The sequence below is a fragment of the Adiantum capillus-veneris genome, chromosome 7, assembly GCF_014529385.1.
Source record: "Adiantum capillus-veneris isolate H3 chromosome 7, ASM1452938v2, whole genome shotgun sequence".
NCBI classification, from domain to species: Eukaryota; Viridiplantae; Streptophyta; class Polypodiopsida; order Polypodiales; family Pteridaceae; genus Adiantum; species Adiantum capillus-veneris.
In genome coordinates this window covers 39,840,937-39,863,916 of record NC_140937.1, presented here as the reverse complement: position 1 = coordinate 39,863,916, position 22,980 = coordinate 39,840,937, and the positions used below count along the sequence as shown (strand labels likewise).

At 41.5% G+C, this 22,980-nt stretch overlaps 1 pseudogene; it reads left to right on the top strand.

Moving 5' to 3' along the window:
- The first annotated feature begins 11,065 nt into the window (after positions 1–11,065).
- LOC147453718 (universal stress protein PHOS32 pseudogene) lies at positions 11,066–11,988 on the top strand (annotated as a pseudogene).
- The last annotated feature ends 10,992 nt before the right edge of the window (positions 11,989–22,980 follow it).

The window sequence follows — 22,980 nt, the reverse complement described above, 5'->3', positions numbered from 1 at the left end:
TGTTTATTCTCTCATTCATCCCTTCTTGGAGTATGTGGGTTGAAAAACCCTTCGTTTGGAATCTCTCTAACATGTTTTCCCTATTGGCACAATTGGAGGACAAGGAGTCTACTACACGGGTGTACCTATCTCCTCAATTGGCTATTCCATCAAGGGACATCATGTTTTGGGGCAAAAGTTGAGAAGTATATTAGCAAAGTCGAATAACAGGTTGCTAACCAGGTCCATGAAATAATTAAGGACGTGTCCCCCCTGAGCATGTTGACACTTGTTATCTTTCTATCCCTCAATAGATACCAATTCTTTACTTTCCAAAAATTCCCTCCAATGACTTGTCCCCCCTAAGCATGTTGACACTTGTTATCTTTTTGTCCCTCCATAGATACCACTTCTTTGCCTTTCCAACAATCCCCTTCAAACAATTGTTGGGTCAACAACCCGTTGGTCAACTTTCCTATCTACTTCTCAATTTCCATCTTAGAACACGATGGCCCTTGATGAACAGCCAACTAAGGGAATGGGGACCCTAGTGAAATGGACAACTCATCCTCGAACTATGCTTATATGGAAAACATGTTAGAGAGCTTCCACAAGGAGAGTACAATGTTGGTAGCTTGAAGGGATTCAAAATTAATTAGAATCTTTCATGAGATCACACGTGCTTCGCTTCTTGAGGTTTCGGAGACGAGGTGATATCTATGGAACCTTGCTCCATTGCAGCGGGTTATAAATGGAGAGATAGCCATAAGGTTCTTTGCTAGACTTAGAGTACCAAGGTTACCACGAAATAATTAATGAGCTTGAGGAGTGGTGGCTGCATGCTATTGCTTCTCATCAACGTGCTTTTAAATAGCAGCAAATATAGGGGCTAGGGTGATAGGGTCACTAGTGATTTCTCTCTTATCAGTGGACCACATTTTTTCTTGATCAAGATCACGTGTAGTCAAAATCTTAGCATCTTCAAGTTATTTCTGAGAGATGGATAGTAGAAGCGAATCAACCTTGGTTGCCTCAAGTGACCAGCTATAATGACATAATTGTGGCACACAATACTAAGGCATTGGTGACGATCGTCCGTCAGTGTGGGGATGTTCATACTAGTTGAATGCCACATGTAGAATCAATGCTTTTATCCCAACTAGTGCTTGATCAATAAGGGAGGCAACAATAGCATACTAGTTTGCAAGTAACATGCAATTGTTGTTGCACTCAATTTGATGGAGACGATTGTTTCGCCTTTGGTTTTTGTAATGCTATGTAACTTGTACATGCTCTATTAGAAAGTTATTGGAGATGATTGTTTTGCTCCCGTTTTTGCAATGCCCTATACTCTATCCATGATATTAGATTCTTGACTGTAAGATTGTAACATTCTATAAGATGGCATGCCCTGAGGAATATATGGTTGGCAACATCCATGTGATCTTCATAGGTGAAATATCTCTATGATCTTGTAAGTGGGTTGCTCCTTTGTGGACTTAATATGTGTGGGGTGAGCAATGAATCTTCCGTGTCTAGCTTCCCCCTCCCCCCCCCCCCCCAAAAGAAGCTTGTGCAGTTCAAAAAGGGAGGAAGTGAGCCGCCTTCAAAAAGAGCGTCCAACAAGGGTAAAGTCTGAATGCCCTCCCTCAACACTTAGTGACACTGAGCATTATTTGAAGGGGGTGAAGGGATCAATGATTGGGGTTCACGGGCGGGATCTCAAGCCAAACTAAACCAAAGAGATGAAAAAATCAAGGCAATATGAAGGCTTCGACACCCCCCCCTCCGGCCTCTCTCGCAACCTAGGATTTGAACCCACAACCTCACACCCCGGTTTCATGATGCATGGGCTAACCACCTCACTAGTGCACACATTGTGTGCTTCCACCTGTTTTTATGACCTTATATTGTGAGCTAGCATGCACTGCCAAGATTTTTGGGGTTTAATTCGTGATCGGGTTTAGTTTTTGACACGACGTGTGTGGCTACGATTGGCTCGATTATCATGAGGGATTTGATGTAGAAACTTACACGGCCAAGTTCCGCATGCCACTCCAAAGAGTGGGAACAATACGATCGAAAGATGAAATGCTAAATTCCTACTATGTTCAAGGAGTGTGAAAGAGCCTCCACACCGCACTGACAACTATTGACCTGCTAACAATATCATTGGAGAAGGTCATGTTGGCAGTGCACATGGCGAAAAGATCCTTAGGAGTACCTCGGTTAAAGAAATTAAAAAAATGGTCGACAAATAATGACTCTGAAGAAGACACGGATAGTGAATCAGAAGAGGATGATAGCTCACATGAGGATGAGGATCCTCCTGCACAATCAGTAAAGACCAAGGATCGTGTAGGAGGGTGAGGACCCTCTTGCACGAGGGTGATAGCAGGAAAGGGGAAGACCTTGGAAGTGAAAACCTCAAAATTACATTGTACCAGATGTCAGAATGAGGGCCATGTGACTAATGACTGTTGGAATTAGGGTTGCACGAAAGTGAGCACAGCTTGGAGAAGATGGATAAGGTCAAAGAACACAACACATATTATATTACTTAGTGCATAATGGGAAAATAATTTAGCCCTATAGTGATGGATGTATATGCAATGCACAGGAAAAAAAAAACTCCTATTGAGGGGAAAAATGCCCCGGTGGTCCTAAGTGTGTTCACACAATCCCTACCACACATATGGTAGTAAATCCCCCCTAGGAGTGATGTGGTGAATGAGAGCTGGCACCTAGTGTATGGAAAAGACATGCCCTAAGGAAATGATCAATCCACAAAGGGAAGCAATCCCAAAGCTATGCGGAAAGCTTCGAACTTCTCAAGAGGTAGTGCCTTTGTGAACAGATATGCAAGGTTGTCCTGTGTTGGCACATAAGCCAAGATGATCTCTCCTACTGAGAGTCTCTCTTTGACATAGTGATAATGCACCTCAATGTGCTTTGTGGGAGCATGAAAAATTGGGTTCCTTGCAACCGCCAATGCGCTCTGACTATCAGTGTAGATGATGGCAGCAGTGTCCTATCCAACACCCAAATCAGCCATAAGGCGTCTGAGCCATACACACTCAACCGTAGCTATGAAGAGTTTCTTGCAACTGGAAGCGGCCACAATAGGTTGCTTATTGCTCAACCATGAAATACATGAACTGCCAAGCACGAAACAAAAACCACTTGTGGACACTCGCGTGTCAAAACAACCATCCCAATCTGAGTCCAAAAAAACATGTAAATATGGCAGCAATGATCCCCCCGAGATAAAAGAACCCAAGATGTAAAGTGCCACTCAAGTAGCAAAAGTGATGGTGCTGATGCGGAGTGTGCAAGAGAGGGAAGCATGCAAGAGAGGAGAGAAGAGAATTGGGGAAGTGGATGAAGCACAGACAGTTGGGTTAGTGGAGAGGAAAGTGAGAAAGTAGTCAACTCTCTCACTTTCTCTCCCTATATTGATTAGAGAGAAAAAGAGTAAGGGTGGTTTCCCACGGCCATTTGGCCTACATCCCAACAACCTCCCACTTGAAGGTCATGGTAGCCAATTATGGCATCAATATAGTTAGTCTATACAAAGTTGATGAAGCATCACCTAGGATTCATCCTACACCCATAAGTTCTATGCAATGTGAAAATCGCTCCGAGGCTAGGCTCTTCATGAGAGCATCTGGGGGGTTGTCATCAGTGTGAACCTTGACAAGCTCGATGCACTTGCCAGCCAATGCATCTCGTATGACATTGTATATGACCTCTATGTGTTTCGACTTTGAGTGAAACACCGGATTCTTTGCCAAAGCAATGGCACTCTGACTATCACAATGCAGTACTGGAACCTCGTGAATGCCCAAATCTCCCACCAGACAAGCTAACCATATGGCTTCCTTGCTTGTATCAGATGCAACAACATATTTTGCCTCAGTGGCAGATGAAGACATGCAGTCTTGGAGACACGATCTCCAAGAGATAGCTGCGCTAGCAAACATGAACACATAGCCAGATATGGATCTTCTACGATCCACACAACTCGCATATTCCGCATCCGTGTAACCTACAATAGATGCATCGTTGTTTTTGAAGCGTAAACACTTGCTAGTTGTACCCTTCTAGTATCTGAGGATTTTCTTTACTGCTTCCCAATGCTTCTTGCCAAGGTTTGCCATGTACCTACTAACCACTCCCACTGCATGTGCAATGTTTGGCCTTGTGGCTACCATAGCGTACGTCAAACTGCCAATTGCTGAAGAATATGGCACTTTTGCCCTTTCCTCTTTCTCAGCAATTGTCTTGGGAGAATCTTCCTTGCTAAGTTTGGAGTATGCTTGCATTGGGGTACTCAATGACTTCCCCCCTGGCATACTAAAACGTTGCAAGACATTGTGGATGTACTTTTCTTGAGATAATTCAAGAATTCCATGTTGCCCGTCTCTCTTGATGCGCATACCAAGAAAGTGACTGGCATTTCCCAAACCTTTCATGGAAAATTGAGTGCTTAGCATATTTTTCAACTGATTGATCTCATCAATTGATTTGCCTCTGATAAGCATATCATCTACATACAAGATCAAGATGATTAAAGAACCATCGTTCAACCTCTTTGTGTATAAGCAGTGATCCTCTTGACTTCTTATGTAACCCTGAGACTACATGAATATGTCGAATTTTTGATACCATTGTCTTGAATCTTGCTTGAGGCCATAGAGTGCCTTTTTAAGTCTACAAACCAATTCTACCCTCATTGGCTTTTGGGTTTCACACACGAAACCCTCTGGTTGTTTCATGTAGACATCTTCATCTAGATCCCCATGAAGAATTGTTGTGTTCACGTCCATTTGGACAAGTTTCATGTCCTGGATAGCAACCAAGCCAAGCACAGTGCGAAGTATAGTCATCTTGACTATTGGAGAGAAAATCTCATCGAGATCCACAAATTTTTGTTGCTTGAAACCCTTGGCAACTAGACGAGCCTTGTACCTAGGCTCGGGATCTTCCGTTGTATATTTCGTGTATACCCACTTGCAAGGTAAAGCATTTTTGCCTTTTGGTAATTCAACCAAATCCCATGTCTCATTAGCCACAATCAAATTGTATTTTGATTGCATAGCCTACTCCCACTTAATGCTATCGTCCATTTGTATAGCTTCTTTATAGTAGGTTGGGTCTCCACTATCAGTGGCCAATATGTGGTGTATACCCGGCTCAAACCGCTCGGGCACACATGATACTCTTACAGAGTGTCTCAGTGCCTGACCGCTAGACTATGCTCTCTTCGGAGCAATAGTGGTATCTTGCACTTGAGGATTAGGTGCAACACTCCTGAATTGAGTTGGTTCAGAGGCTACATCCTCAAAACGAACACGTCTGTACTCAACTTCTTTAATGGGCTTCTTGTGCATTTTTTATTCATTAAAAATCATGTGTGAGCTACGAATGACTTTGCGGGATTTGGGGTGCCAGAGGCGATAGCCCATCTCTCCATTTGCACCATAGTAGATAAAAATGCATTTGTGTGACCTGGGATCTAAATTGCGACAGAGTTCTTTGGGCACATGTACATATGCCTCACATCCAAATACACGTAAATGCTCATAGCTTACATTGGCATTTTCCCAGTCCATAATTCCTCTAGAATTTTGAAATTCAAAGGAGAACTAGGTGACCTATTGATGATGTGCACTGCTGTTAGAACAGCTTCCCCCCAAAACTCTGGAGTAAGCTTTGCCATAGAAATCATAGAGATAACTCGCTCTTGAATCATGCGATTCATTCTTCCAGCTATCCCACTTTGTAAAGGTGTGTATGGAGCAATAAACTGTTGACGAATGCCTCTTTGATTGCAAAAATCCTTGAACTCCGTGGAGACGTATTCTCCACCATTATCCGTTCAAAAAGCTTTGAGCTTTTTTCCTGATTGGTTCTCAACCACGGTGAAGAATTTTTGGAACGTAGAAAAGACCTCTTCCTTACGCTTAAGGAGATACACCCACACCTTTCTGGTAGAATCATCTATGAATGTGAGAAAGTAGTTTGCCCCTTCTTAGAGTTTTAAGTGGCATTGGACCACACAAATCATTGTGCACTAAGTCTAGGGGTTCGCCTAGTTTCTTGTTCAATGGCGAAGATGTCAACCTAGTATGTTTGCCGTATAGACAATGCTCACAAAATGGAAAGTTCGTGTAATATAACACAGGTAAGTAGCCAAAGTGCTGAAGTGTTTTCATTCCCTTTTGGCTAATATGCCCTATCCAGCTATGCCACAACTCAGTAGACGGCAGCTCAGCAACATAGATAGAGTGTTCGTCAACACTCGAGACAAATATAGAGTAGAAGGATCCGTTTTTACGACCTTTCATTATGACAAGGTTGTTTTTGCGGATCATCAAGAACGATTACTGAAAACTGTAGTGTAGCTAAGATCATCCAATTGCCCTACAAAAAGCAAGCTCTTTGTAAGCTTGGGCACATGTCTGACATTCTGCAACACAAAAGTAGTGCCATTATGCATCTGAAGTTTCACATCACCAATGCCAATAATGTCAAGCTCATAGGAATCACCAAGCTTGACTATGTCATGCATGGATACATAAGAGGAGAACCACTCTCTATGCGGTGTGACATGAAAAATTGCACCAGAATTAAGAACCCAATTCTGTGCATATCCCTCATCCTATGAAACCAAAGCATCTGGAGTGAGATCTGAAGTGAAAATGAGAACATCTAAGGGATCTGCTGTCACCGAATCTCTGTTGGCCTAATGTTCATCATTGAAGGAGGAGTATCCTCTACTGCAGTGGTAGGTATGGGAGACTCAACCACATTGAGCTCCTCAATCTTTACCATACTTTTGCCTTTGCCAGAATTATCTTTTTGCATGTTTTTATGATCTCTTAGGAAACTGCGACAATCCTTTTTATAATGGCCGTTCTTATGGTAATAGTAACACTCGACATTTCTGGCACTGCGGTCTCTACTTGAGTTCCTGTGTCTGCTAGGACTACGAGGATTTCACTCTCTACTTTTGCTTTTGTTTTTGTTCCTGCCACGGCCTCTTGCATTCGTTGAACTGCCAGCCATATATGCATCTCCATGACTAGCACCGCCGAGAGATTTACGTCGAATTTCTTCAGTGAGCAACACATTTGTGACGTCATTGAACACTAACTTGCCATTCGGAGCCGAATTGCTAATGGTTGTGCAAAAAGATGTCCCATGAACTTGGTAGAGAGCTTAACAAGAATATAGGATTGAGTTCGTCATCAAACTCCTTAAAGCCCTAAGATGTCAATTGACTGAACAAGGAGTTGAACTCATTTAAGTGACCAGAAACTCTGCTACCTTCTTTCATGTTGAGCTTCATAAGCTTTTTCATGAGAAAACCTTTGTTGGATGCACTTTTGCTTTCCCATGCTGAACATAAGCTATCCCAAAGTTCCTGGGGATGGGAATGGAGAGAGCTTTCGAGGACGTTTTTTATAATCCTTTCACTTGAGTATGTTTGCAAGGATAAAGCTTTCCATGCCTATTTGGAGAGAGATTTTTGGAGGGAGCTTTCTATGTTATTTCTCAATCCAATTGAACCTTGAAACTAACATGACATCAAAAAAAAAAAATGCTCCAAACATAGGGGAAGGAGAAGAAGACACAAGCCACCGTATTAAATCACGAAATTCTCCGAAAATAATTACAACATTAAAACAATAGCTAGCATATAATAACCAAAAAATATGCTTTGCACATAGCAGAAGAACAGGAAGACACAAGCTACCCTCTCAAATCATGAATTCCCTAAAAAAGAATTACTCCATTAAATCTACAGTTACAATTTGTGTCCTACAATTTTATTTGGGTGCTAGGGGATGTGATGGAAACAATTTAATTACAGTTTTTTAATGTCATATGACAACAATTGAACACACAAAGAAGATCCTCATTTTTCACCTAGATGTAATAGATAAACATACATATTGTGGTTTACATCCAAACCAAAGTAGCAAAAGAAAGATGAAGTAAATATGCTCGTAGGCCATATATGGTTTTCTTTGTGCCAATCGTTCTACAAAGTCTCCACATGTACACATCGGGCTACTTGCAATATGGATTTCGTACCTCTTGCCCCGGAATTGTGAAGAAGGTGTCTCCACCATGAATTTTCCATGCATGCCTGCCTTCACGATAGCGTGCTGCACAATCCGGGCTTCCATAGTTACTAGCAGTCAATTCTCTTGGAGGCTTGAATTGATACTCCTAGACGATAACGCACATTGCTAATTTACTTAACTGCAATCTTCTTTATTGTGAAGCCTCGTGTCTCCAATGCCAGCAAATTTGAAGCAGTCATGTGTGTTCCCTTTTCCACTAGCCATATACTGGGGACTCTTGCAAGGCATTGAGTGATTGTGTTACAGATCTTCCACGTGTGATCCACACTATACACTTGTGCTCATCTTGGAAATTTTTATGCATGTATTGCATGGTTGAATCCAACACAATTGAAATTGATGACCTAATGTCACACCATCTTTCACCTCAGCATGAATGTCACCATCTAGAGTGGAAATGATGGTAAACATGACGTTGTTACCACTACCCCCATATTATCAAGGATTTACCATGGCAAATCTTGTTGGGCAATCAAGCAACAAAGGTTCACCACTATCAATATTCAAGAACAAACTCACCTTGCATGACAAAGAGGAAGCCATCACTTGTTGAAATTTTTAGAGCTTACTAGCTGTCTAGATATATTTAAGCTAACACCCAAAGCCTATATTTATAGACAATCGACACACTCAAATACATAAGTTCGAGCTCTCTCAATGTTACCCAAGTTGTAGACTTGCAAGTATATCTTGGAGAAAACATTGTTGGTCTAGGACTCAATTAGTATCAATTCCTCATTTCTTCTCCCTATTGCCCCCTTTTCTCCCTCCTCATTCACTATTCTCTAAACCTCTATCATCACTTTCCCTATCCCTCTCGTGCCATTTCTCATTCTCCCTCCCTCCCTCCTTCGCTTGCACTCTCCCTCTCTCTCTTTTTCTATACCTCTTCTCTCTCTCTCTCTCTCTCTCTCTCTCTCTCTCTCTCTCTCTCTCTCTCTCTCCCTCTTTTCCCTCTCTTTCTCTATCCCTCTCCATCCATTCCCCCCCCCCCCTCTCTCTCTCTCTCTCTCTCTCTCTCTCTCTCTATTATATATCTATATATATTTCAAAATATTGGAAGGGAATTTTTGGTATTTTGGGAATTTCTACAAGCTAGAGGGGTATTTTGGTAATTTTTCCACAAGTATATTACAATCTCTCACTCTCTCTCACCCTCCCTCTATCCCACTCTCTCTATCTAGCTAATTAAGATAGGTAATGAACTGCATCATTAAAGAGCTCGTTCCTCTCTCTCTCTCTCTCTAATAAATAACATCATTAAAAATCTCCTTAGATATTGCAACTTTTTCTATTTGTCACTAGGATAAGACATTTATGCTTGAGAACAATTTACAAAGAGATAGAAATCCGTAATGAGGGATAGAGAGAAAGAGAGAGAAATGAATAGGAAGAAGAGATAGAGTTAGAGAGAGGGAATAGAGAGAGAGATCTAGAGAGAGAGAGAGAGAGATGGGAGAAACGAGGGACAGAGAAGAGAAAGATATATAGAGAGAAATAGAGATGGAATCAGAGGGTGATAGATAGAGGAATGGAGGGAGAGGGATAGAGACAGATGGCGAGAATAGAGGGAGAGAGAACTATATATATATATATATATATATATATATATATATATATATATATATAATATATATATATATGTGTGTGTGTGTGTGTGTGTGTGTGTGTGTGTGTGTGTCCTTCAAATTTTCCAAAATTTTGAAAATACCCTTGGTTGTGAGAGTAAATTTCTCCAAAATTAAAAATGGAAGTAATTTTTTAATGATGCAGTTCATTAGGTATGTTAAGTAGCTAGATAGAGAGAAAGTGGGATGGAGGGAGGGTGAGAGAGAGGGAGAGATTGTAGTATATTTATGGGAAAATTAGCAAAATACCCCTCTATTTTGTGGAAATTCCCAAAATACCCCTGGTTGTGAGAGTAAATTTTTCCAAAAATTAATTTTTTTGTAGCTTTTCCTAAGAAGACCGATTGTCTATCATACAAGATGCTAAAACTAGAATTCAAGCTGGTTATGCAGGCATTGGAGATGATTTCCTTCAGTATTTTTAGATTTGATTGCCTTTTTTTGCCAGATAATTTGTGAAAAATTACATGCTAAGCACTCAAAAACAGACCTCAATTGTCAAAAAAGAATAAAGATTAGAAAATCCTGAACAATCCAACCAAAATAAATACAAGGATATTTTGGGAATTTTCACAAATTAGAGGGGTATTTTGGTAACTTTTTCATTGAAAAATGCAACTAATTGATTCTCTCTCTCGCTATCTCTCTTCAATTCTTCCTCTCTCTATCTCTCTCTCTTGTGCAAGATCTTAGTGAGCGCAGCGCTTGCATTATTTAGCAAAAGCTCATGAGACAGGGCTAGTTTTTTTTGTTGCGTTTTGCAAGCTCGGATCACGTTAATGTCTTACTGATGTGAACGTGTCTCAAATTTTAAGGTCACATTATCTTACTGAGCGCTAGCTCTTGCATTATCTATAAAAAACGCATGAGATATCATTTTCGTTGTTGTGCGTTTTGCGTGCTTGGCTAGCTGCCGACTCACAAGAAGTTTTGGACAAATTCTCACAATATTTCCCACATTGTGACTTACCTCAACATCATGAGTGTCTGTGAGGGAGGTGCCGCATACCTAGCTAGGTACGATTGGGAGCAGGGGACCGCTGGCCCGGTGGGGGGCCAGGGGTCCCCTGCTCCCAATTGTACCTAGCTAGGTATGCGGTGCCTCTCGAGCAGAAGCTCATGATGTTATGCATTGTATGAAAAACACTGAAAAAGACTCCATTTTCTTACACGAGAAAATTTCTAAATCTTCTTGTGACTGTATGTGTGTGTGCGCGCACGCGCTCCCGGGCCCTGGGTCATTTCTCAATGTTCTTCAGTGTGTGTTGTAGAAACCTTCAAGTAGTCTGCAATCAACGCAGAATGCCACTATCGCCATTGCATAGTGGGAACCAAAAGGTAGTTGTTGCAGTGGATCTCAATGATGAGAGTGCATTTGCGGTAAAATAGGCAGTGGCTAACTATCTTAGGCCTGATGATTCCTTCATTCTACTCCATGTCTAGTCGACAAATGTTCTCTATGGGGCTGATTGGGGGGCAATGGAGAAATCCATTGACACGAGTGATACATCAAACAAAGCATCAGACCTTGCAAAACCTATTATGGATGCGGGGATACTAGTCAAAGATCCATATTGTGAAGTATCATGACATGAAAGAACGCATCTGCTTATATACACAATAAGTTTTGGACAAATTTTCACAATAATTCCCACATTGTGACTTACCTCAACATCATGAGCTTCTGTGAGGGAGGCACCGCATACCTAGCTAGGTACAATTGGGGGCAGGGGACCACCGGCCCCGGTGGGGGGGCCGATGGTCCCCTGCCCCCAATCGTACCTAGCTAGGTATGTGGTACCTCCTGAGCAGAAGCTCATGATGTTATGCATTGTATGTAAAACACCGGAAAAGACTCCATTTTCCTACATGAGAAAATTTCTAAATCTTCTTGTGTTAGACGTGGAGAGGCTTGGTATTAATGTAGTGATTATGGGAAGCAGAGGATTTGGTGCATCAAGGAAAACACACAAGGCTCGATTAGGTAGTGTCAGTGACTATTGTGTACACCATAGTGACTGTCCTGTTGTCGTAGTCCGATATCCTGAAGAGGAGAGAGAGGGAGAGGAGCCTGTGGTTTTGAAGAAGCTACCGGAGGAGGAGGAAAAAGGAGTGAAGAAGAGTGGCATGATGTTCATGTTGATGAAAGCCAAGAAAAGCAGCATGGTGCAAAGAGAGAAGATGATGGTACGGTGATTGTGGAGGCAATGCCATCGAGGCCGTAAAGAGACATTCTGACCCTCTGGAAGTGAGTCTGTTCATTGCTGAAAGCAATTGTGGTGTCTACGACAAAAAATTGTTTTTCAGGCCATATTTACAATTGACACTAGCTTGGACTTTCATAGCTTTGTAATGGTCATGTTTTGTGGGAAATTAACCAAGGTATTGAACTCTTAGATTTACTTAAAGAAAAGTGTGTGTGTGTGTGTGTGTGTGTGTGTGTGTGTGTGTGTGTGTGTGTGTGCGTGCGCGCGAGAGAGAGAGAGGCCCAAAGCTCGGAGCAACATTAATTTGAAGGTCACAATAATCGTGTCTTAGATCTAAAGGCCACGTTAATATTGTTGTGCTCTCAAATTTAAGGCTGCAAGCTGGTGGCAAATTTAAGGTTGCAGAGTAATTACAAGTAATTGTAAGTAGGGAAAATTACCAAAATACCCCTATAATTTGTGGAAATTCCCAAAATACCCCCTCAAATTTCCAAAATTTCTAAAATACCCCCAATATTTTGTCATAAATTCCCAAATTGCCCTTCAAATTTTCCAATTTTCCCAAAATACCCCTAGTTGTGAGAGTGAATTTCTCCAAAAATAAAAGTTTTTGTAGCTTTTCATAAGAAGATTGATTGTCTATCATACAAGATGCTAAAACTAGAATTTGAGTTGGTTATGTAGGCTTTGGAGATTAATTGCTCCATTATTTTAGACATGATTGCCTTTTTTTGCTAGATAATTTGTGACAAATTACATGCTAGGCCCTCAAAAACGGATCTCAATTGTCAAAAAAGAATAAAGATCAGAAAATCTTGAACAATTTAACCAAAATAAATACAAGGATAATTTGGGAATTTTTGAAATTTGAAGGGTATTTGGGGAATTTCCACAAATTAGAGGGGTATTTTGGTAATTTTCCCTTTTTTTTTTCCTAATGGTGGATAGTCTTAATATGCGTTCTCTTTCTCTCTTACCCAAGCTTTTTCTAGACAAGGCGAGTGCTAGCTCTCAGTGTGAGATTGCGGAAGAGAGCGAGATAGAGAGAGGATCTTTTTCTAAAAAAGCAAGCGCTAGCACTCACTTGAGCTTTTTGCAAGTAAGAGAGGGAGGGAGGGTGGGAGGTGCCTATATAAAGGCATGGGGAGGTGACTATATGAAGGCATGGAGGGTGGCAGGTGCCTATATAAAGGCATGGGGTGCATTGATTGTAGGATATATCCAACAAGGTCAAGGTTAAGAAGCTCTACATTGGTTTCAGCAGGTGCAAAGACAAGGCGAACACTTCTCAAGGCGCAACAGGTCCTCGATGAGCTTTGTGTCCGTAATATTGTCTCATGGAGTGCATTGTTTGTAGATGGGTAGTAAGCATGCCAAGTGCAGTGCACTTCTCAGAGCTTCACACAGAGCAACGCCAAGAAAGCAATAATATCCTCTACAAAAGCAAACATTGAGGGAAGAGAATAAGTCTTCCTGCTGTGAGCTTACTTAAAGACTTTGATACGAAGAAGAATTTGTACTAAGGCACTAGGAGACAATAGGACTAGGGTCAGGGAGCTCTGGGTAGTTTTTAGCAGATGCAGCGAGAGGGCGGTTCACTTCTTAGAGTGCAACAGGTCCTTGACGACAAGCTTCCTATCCGCAATGTTGTCTCATGGAGTGGATTGATTGTAAGATGGGTGATATGTATGTCAAGTGCCGTGCCTTCTCAAAGGGCAGTATGTATGTCAAGTGCAATGCACTTCTCAAGTGTGGTGAGGACCAGGAAGCTCTGCACTATTTTCAACAAATGCATAGAGGGCATCTCTCCAAATGCAATCACATACACTTGCAACTTGAAGGAATGTGACATTACACAAGATGTTGATATGGGAAAAAGAATTCATGATGGTATTGTTAGTCATTTTGAAAGAAACCGTCGTGCTTGGCACTACCTTGGTCACAAGGGTGTCGCTCAAGATGCATCCACATAGCACCACCAGAGGTGCGCCAGTGTACTAGTAGAGATATACTTATACTCAAGTGGTATGATCTTGTAATCAAGTGGATTTTTTCTCTTCTTGTAACCCTTTTTGTAAAATCAAGGGAGAAGAGAATTGGGGAAGGGGATGAAGCACAGACAGTTGGGTTAGTGGAGAGGAAAGTGAGAGAGTTGTCAAGTCTCTCACTTTCTCTCCCTATATTGATTATGGAGAAAAAGAGTAAGGGTGGTTTCCCACGGCCACCTGACCTACATCCCAACAAAAAGATCCTCTTCACAATGTGCCAATGCTTAGACCCTGGGGCTATGCATAAATATGTTGACCTATGAGGTTGCAAAATGAGTATTTGGCCTCGTATTGCATACATAAATAAGTCATCCAATAGCAGTTTCATAGAGTGACATCAACAAGATCACCAACATCATGAAGACTCAATTTTTAACATGTTTCCATTGGAATACCAATAGGTTTGCAATCAATCCTCAAGTCCAAACTTACATAGTAATGTCTCTATGTAGCTTGTTTGACACAAGGCAATACCACCATCACACTGCTTAAACTATATGCCCAAGTAATGATGCAAAAGCCCCAAGACTTTCATCTTGAAAGTAGCATTCAAATCAAGCTTAAATTTAAGATTATGTGTCTCATTCAGACCAATAAATAACAAATCATCTACATAGAGAATGACAATAAAAAATACATCACCCTCACGCTTTGACATACAAAGTGATTTCAATTGGATTGTTACAAAAGCCTCATTAATTAAATGAGTGTCAGATTTCTGATACCAAGCACTAAGAGACTGCTATGGAATGGTGGCTATGGAACCTTCCCATCATTTCAAATTATTGTAAAATGTATCAAAGACCCATTTGCATAGCTCTCTGTGTGTGTAATGCTAAAATAAATTGTATGATGCTGAGAAGTCTGAAGGGGGTATCTGCAAACACTTTTGACATCCTTGAGCCTTTGACCACTCTAGAATAGAATGAGTAGAAAAAGATATATATAGTTTTTTATGATGAAGAACTGATTTTGAAGCCATATAAAAGTTATCCAAGCATTCCCAAAAATTCTAGTGAAAATTTTGATCAATTGATGATAACCAAGTGGTGTCATTTGCAAAGAGTTGAAGGCAGAGTTGTTATGTCTTAGGTACAAGGTTCCCTTTGATGAGCCCTTGTTGAATTGTGTCCTAGACTAGCCATGTCAGATGATCTACAACAATTGCAAAAAATTGTGGTGCAAGAGGGAATTTTTGCAAATAGATCTCTTGATATTGATGTGATCAATTAAGAGTCCATTCACTACTACCTTAGCCCTTGCATTGTTCGGTACAAATTTATTGAATTCATGGCCAAGATCCATATCCTTCAAAGACCTCCCATTCAATCCTAGCATAGACCTTATTAATGTCTATTTTAGCAAAGAAGAAGTCTTCTATTTTATCAAAGTTTAATCCAATTCAGGTTTTCCTCTTTGTATGTACACTTGCCTCAATTTTATGTCATCAAAGGAAATAAATTCTTGGCCTTCTTCCTTCTCAGAAGTTCAAACATTGCAGGAGTAGGATAGTCTACTTTGTCAATCCACCAACTCTTAAAACAAACATTCTTCCTTTAGAGATCTTTCTCTTGAGCTCTAGCTATTTGTCCTCTAAAGCTGCATGCTTTCTCTTGCACATTTTCATCCCCTATGTTGGCCAATAGATCTTTAGTTCAAAAGGATCATAGTGTAAGGTGAATTTTCTCCCTGAGCATGTTGACACTTGTTATCTTTTTGTTCCTCCATAGATACCACTTCTTTGCCTTTCCAACAATCCCCTTCAGGTCACGCCCAACCAATTTCTTCAACTCTTTTAAAAAGAGAAGGATATCACCTTCTAACTTAGTTTAATGTATTTGCATAGCAATAACAAGTGAAGCATCTAGATAGTCACTCTGTGGTTGCTTTGCATACAAAATCTCGACAAGAGACATTCTTCTTTAGTACCCAAAAAACTTATCAGCATCAAGTGTAGATGAGGTAACTATAAAGCGCAAATGTTTTCACCACCTTACTAGGTCCTTCAACAACCAAAATAGGACATCGCTCTTTCATGCGGTTCATCAAGCATGATAACAGAATATGCTAAGAATTGGCTATCCACCACAAGGACTTCTCTCATAAGCATTTCATATGCTATATGCTTGATTAGTATCTCAGACCATGCAATTCTCAAAACTAATTAGGCAATTAACTTCTTTACCAAGCTTGCAACCAAATTCTTCAGAAACCCACTTGGCCATAAACATTGAGACCACTCTTCAAGGTTGTGTGCAACCAATCTTTCCTTTTCTTGTGTACCTTGCTTTTGCTACATAGTGTGTAACCCGTGTTGTTTTCTCTAAACCAGTTTCTCCAATCACACTTAACACCTGGTTCTCATGGTCTGCTCCAACCAGCTCACTTTTCAGCTTGTAAATGGGAAGACTTTGTCTTTGCTCGTATATTAATAGCTTTGAAATCTGGGCAAATGTGGATGCCATATCAAATGCATCCTTCTTCCACTCCGTCGTGTCTTACATAGAGAGTCCTGAGCAAGATGCCGCTCTCTTGTTTGTGGCATGGGATCTTCCCAAGGACGATCAGATTATTCAACAAATTCTTATCTATTTACTTTATATTCCATAAAATTATGATATAAGAAAAGGTCACTAAATGACCTTTCTTGGTCATCAAGGTCCAAGGGAGGGGGCCTAAGAGTGATCCCTAATCACCTCGTGTAGTGCATGACAATCGGTGCAGAATCTGTTGACTGGTTGAGCATACATTTATTGTAGCATTATTTTATTATGTACGCTAACTTGTTAGAGATCCAACAATTGAAGCAATACATTATGTTAAATAATGGAAACTAAATGAACATTGCTGATCCTTTGACCCTTGACCCTGGCCCTTGAGGCTTGAAGGCTAGGTATCATTCTAGAGGCTTCCATGAAGGTCTAAAAGTGATATTGACCACCCAACTTAGCTCTCTTCACGTGTGCAAAGTAGGAATGCCGAGTCCTCAAGACTAAGTAACCCCGAGCATTAATTGAAGGGGGGTGAAGGGATCCACTACTCAAAATCCATCCAATCGGAATGAGTGTGGTTGTGATAATAGGGATTCTGGATGAGATTTCGAAGGCCCATTGGGCCCCCCCATTGGTCAGAGTGGATTCGAAATCAAAGGCCCGATAGATGTATGATCCAGACCTGCAACTATACCTGGTAGGGTTCTTGCAGTTGCAAAAGCACTTCCTCCAAGACTCAATCTAACCAAGGCAAGAAGGAGTGGTTCAAATGCACTTGCACCATCCAGATCATAACTGCAATCTGGAGAAGGAGGGATAGTTTGCAGGAATTCGAGTGTTGATTTTGACCCTTGACGAGTGTCCGCAAGACGAACTATTTTTGCCGCATCCACTTGTGTAAATGTGTCTATAACTTCCACAGTTTCCTCTTCAAATGCCCGCTCCCCCCACAGGTCTTTTGGTTCTACCAGAGTGGCGTCCGGGGTTATGCGGGATTGCTGCAAATACCTTCTCTGTCTTGGCAGGGTGGAAATGGGGGAAGGCACACCATGAGACCTTGTCTATCGAAACATGGTGCCTGCCATACCTCAATAGTTAGCGCCATGGATCTGACTCCGTAGGTTCCATCAATTTTGTGGTTGATCATGGTCGCTAGTGTTACCCGCATGTCATATTGAAATGTCAAACATAGAACTTTCGGGTACAGTATAGAAGACCAGAAGAACATTACATAGACGTAAGGGAAAGACAAAAGAACTATTGGAATATATCTTCATCCATCAAAAAGAACATACAGAAGATCATACATCATGTTTGGGCCCCACCTATCTTTATAGAATCCCAACCCTCATGCCATACGAACAATTACATCATTTCCAATCAGAACACACACACCCTTGGTATCCAAACCATGGTTTCTCCGGCCTAACATTTCATAACTAAGTAAATTAAGTTCCAAAACTCTCATGGATAAAGGTTCTTATTTAGCCCTTTCTTGCTTCAAGCCTATGATGATGATGTGCTATAGGATGACAACAAAAGCTGTAAGAGTTGTCAACAACAACAAGAGAGTGAGAGAGAGTTGTAAGAGTTGTCAACAACAAGAGAGTGAGAGAGAGCTCTCTTCACTTCCCACTCGAGAAAAAACTTGTTCTCCTCCTCTTCTTCTCCCTTATTCTCCAAGTTTGCACTCCAAAACAAAAAACTAATGATCATCTCCTGTTAGAGTTTTGGCATCTCAAGTGAATTGCCCAATGTGCTCCCATTATTTATTTTGGCTTTTAGCTATTTATTTTACTTATTTGTCAAAGCTTGGGTAGGCAATTTACTGAGGTTTCTATGTAAGCAACACCTTGCCTCCATTGTATACACATTCTGTTATTCATTGCCAAGGTTGATTGGTTCGGGAGTCTCTCTCTCTCTCTCTCTCTCTCTCTCTCTCTCTCTCTCTCTCTCTCTCTCTCTCTCTCTCTCTCTCTCTCTCTCTCTCTCTCTCTCTCTCTCTCTCTCTCTCTCTCTCTCTCTCTCTCTCTATGCTTCCGCATCATCAACTTTCACATAGTATCCGTGTCGTGCTTGAAGAACCTTGGTGGAGGAAGAGCGACTTGGAGAAGAAGATCGTAACCGCCTCGGCATCGGCGGTCCAAATCCCACTCTTGTTGCTGCCAAAAATGCTACCTAACTATGCCGTGCAGCGTTTTGAAACACTGTCGCCCACAAGCTAATTGTGCCTTGCAGCGTTTTGGAACGCTCCCTGCTGACGGCACTGCCTCCCCAACCCGACTGTGTTCTGAAATGCTCCCAGAAGAAGCTCTCACCGTGAGTGCCCTTGACAGTGACTTCCCCCTACTAACACCCAACATTTTGGAACATTATGGGCTATAGGTGACGACACCTCATTTAACCCCCCTTCCCTTTTTTTGGAGCCAACGTTTTAAAATGCTGTGGGCTGTGAGTCGGCCCCTTGCTTTGGTGACCCAGAGCCCAATAAAGGGGCATCAGAGGAGACACATTTAGTGAGGTTTGGAAGACAAAGAGGTGGAGTTTGGAGTTGAGGAAAGGGATAGCAGAGGGTGAGGAGCAGCTTGGGAATTGCAGACAAAGGGAACGATTGGGAGTTTATTTAACTGCTTGGTTCGTGCGGCCATCCTTGGAGTGCGAGAAGGCTTCGCAGAGTTCCAAATCTTGCAGATCCATCATGGCCCCCGTTGCTTGAACGCCAACCACATCGACCAAAACCAGCAAGTGGCTATGTATAGCAAATCCACCATCGAGTTAGCGGCCTATGCATTGACAAAGTTCTCAATGAAACTGGAAAATTGTTTGGCTCAAGATTGTGAGGCCAGAAGCAAATGGAGGAGTTTACTAGAGGACATAGGCACAGGCAAGCTTGACAAGGATGGCAGTACCAATACTCAGTTAGCTGCCTTGATACCCACTAGGTCGGATAACTCTTGTTATAAATGTGACATGACGCTTTGTTTGACTCGGGAGTTTGAAGCCAAAGGCAAAAGCACGAATTCACAGATAGACAAAGACAAAGACAAGCTAGACAGAGATTATGGTAATAAAGATTTGATAGAGGAGATCAGAATGGCACATGTGGCAACAACCACAATGGCCTCGACGTCAGATTTCTAGTCAAAGGGCAGTTGCCACCACTAGCCAATGAGAGGCTTGTGAGTGGCAGAGAGGGGCAAACAGTGCTCCCTATAATTAATTTTGACCCTTGTGTATGAGTTCAAGTTATCGGTGTTTGGACCCGTAGGTCGAATTCAAGGCACATGCATTTGGCGGGGAACCAATCAGCAGATGTATGTAAAACACTATGGAGGAGTGCACCAATCCATTGTTGTTGGTCGGATTATGGATAGGCTGTGTTCCACAGTTCATTATCTAGGAGTATTATCTTTTGGACATGATGTGTTCACAACTCACAAATGGGGAGTCTTGGACGTAATGTGGTCTATAGTTCAAAGTTTCTAAAAAGACAACCGATGCCCAAGATGGCATTCTAAGGTACAAAGTTGAGGGTAGCAAATCCAAGGTGTATCCAACATTACGGGTGTTGTTCAATGGTAGCTTCTTCATCGATTTGGTCTCACTATTGATGTCCACTATGAGCTGCAGAGAGGGTGTTAGAGTTTTGGCATCTTAAGTGAGTTGCCCAATGTGCTCCCATGATTTATTTTGCCTTTTAGGTATTTGTTTTACTTATTTGTCAAAGTCTGGGTAGGGCAATTTACTGACGTTGCTATTTAAGCAACCCCTTGCCTCCATTGTATACACATTCAATTATTCATTGCCAAGGTTGATTGGTTTAGGACTCTCTCTCTCTCTCTCTCTCTCTCTCTCTCTCTCTTCCCCCCCCCCCCGCCCCAAGAAAAACTCCTCTCCTCCTCTTTTGGTCAGTCTTGCCAAAAATGGATAAAAGACCAAAAGCTCACTTAGTTTTAGCTCTCACATTCAACACCCCTAATGCTTGCCAATCACATTCCCAACTTCTCAATCCTTGAACATCAATGTAAAGGGGCCAGGAACATATGAAAACCAATTACGACTCCAACACTGGCAACATCTGCAATGGCAACGTGGCACCAACGGCGCTCATCATAACTGCCTACATTTCCTCAAGCGCCCATGTGCCAACAAGGAGCACCACCCATTGCCTCCCATTGTGATACCCCAAGACTCTCTCCCATTCTCTATATATGTGATGAATCCTTGAACTTCAAGTTTGTATGCAAGATGAATACATTTTTAGTGCCCGTTCTGACCAAATCCCAGCTTCTCGGGCCTGAGTTCACAAACCTCAATAAAAATCCATGGGCTCCACATACAGACATATCAATCATTTCCTTACTTTCCCATACGCTTCAAAGTTCCCAAACATTGCAACTGGAATACATATTGATCAATTCTTGTTTTGACTTCGATCAAAATCTCGGCAAGCACAAAATTTGGCATCCATTTCAAACCAAACCACTCCAAGTCGTCAATATAAAATCACTAGAAACTTTAAATAGTGAATTGTTTTTGTCAATTTCCCTCCATGCACACAAAGTGGCACGACAACGATGACACTCTTGCATTGTATGGGAGCTTTAGGGATCAAACATTGACGAGGAGCCTTGTCACTGCAACATATCAGATTTCATTCCTATTGTTGAGGTGCCACTCTCTAATGGCTTTCCTTTTGTTGATGTGTTGCTTGCTAAGGTGAGGGGGTTTTGCTTCATTCCAAGTGCGAAGGTGTCGAGTGTTGATGGCTTCATTAGTGATGAGGTGTCATCCTCTGATGTCTGCCTTTGAAGGGGTTGTGTTTTCGCATTTTGATAAATGACATGGTTGGCATCTATCAATTGCAACTATTTATTACAAAAATATACTCAAAGCTTGTTTGACGGCTATGATCTACAACCGCTCAACCTTTACGAGCAAGGTAACATCCTCGAGATTTGTGGATGTCTAAAATTCATTGATATCAACCAAATTTGGTGCTTTGACAATGTTTTTTTTTTGCCATTGATATCAAATCTTAATGCATAAATAATCATTTTCTCTCTTTAGGTTAAGCATGAGGTAGACTTGCCACGTACTATGAAATGTTGTTATCTTGAACGTGAATGGGCCACCTTTTCTCACCACATGCAGAATTGAGGGTTCCCATGATTTAAGGGCAAGATATCATAAAATTTAGTTTTGTGTGTCTAAAAATGCTTTAATGTCAACTAAAACTATTTTCTATGCATTGCAAGATTTGTTCATCATCAAAATCAAAGCTTGATGCATAAACAATTGTTGATTCTCTTTGGGTTGGAGACAAAATGCTCAAGATGACCATAAATGAGAAAGGCATTAGGTGGGAATGGAAATGCCATGCATTAGGGAGTGCCATAAGGGTGATGGAACTTCCACGAACCCAAAATTTGGGACATAGGGATGACGGGGTGCAAAAAGAGCACAAAAGGAGAAGGCAATTTTGAAAAGAGGGAGCACCAATCTATTCATCTATGTTGGGCTTGAAAAATACACCGCCTCTCGTAGGCACTCTTCTTGCCCACCTGCATAGACACACACCCAAGAAAGCAGTCCATTTTCTTGTGTCTTGGAGTTATACAGTGTTCAATTTGCTCTCTAATTTGATAGACATTGCAATTTAACTTTTGATCCCAAAGAATTTTTTTGGATTCTTGCAAGCCGTTAGGGGCTTTTTCCTCAATAATGTGCATATTATTATATATGCGTAATAATTAATCTGATCATCTAGTACCAAGCATCCTTGAAGCTGATGATTGCTCCCTTCGAGAATGATGTAGATGAGTTGGAGACTAATTCTGGTAGTTCAAGGGCCTTTCAAGGGGGGACTTGTCCTTACAAATTTTTGTGCACACTTGTCATTTCCCCATGCAATAATCTACATCTGAAAGAAATGGACAGTGTAAAAACTATTACATGTCAATCTCCACACATGATTCTTTGAGCTCTCAAACCCTAAATGGTCTTACATGACAACGAACATCCTACTCGTATTCTTCTTCTCCTAGCTAATATCCTCCTAAAGTGTTTTCCAAACTTCTCACTAAGTCTAGGCTCAAGTCACTATTGGGGGGATCTTTGCCTTCCATCCCACCGCTTGGGATTCATGTATTCAAGACCCCATGGGATATATTGATGGTGCTACCGCCATCCCATAGACATCATCAATGCTTCCCACTCCTCTCAACCCTGCCATTTGTGGTGGAGTTGGGGCTTGCCCCCCGCCTTCAACTAGATGACAAGAAGACTATGCTTTTGCAGAAGAAGCCTACAAATTTGCTAACATATAATTTACCCCCGCCAGCTTTGCATGGGAAGGTGCCCTTACTGCGAGTCTCCATCTATAATCTGAGTGCATGGATCATTGACGGGTTGCAGCCGGTCTCGTTTTGTGTGGATGCATGTGCCCACTGCCCTCCTCATTTACCTAG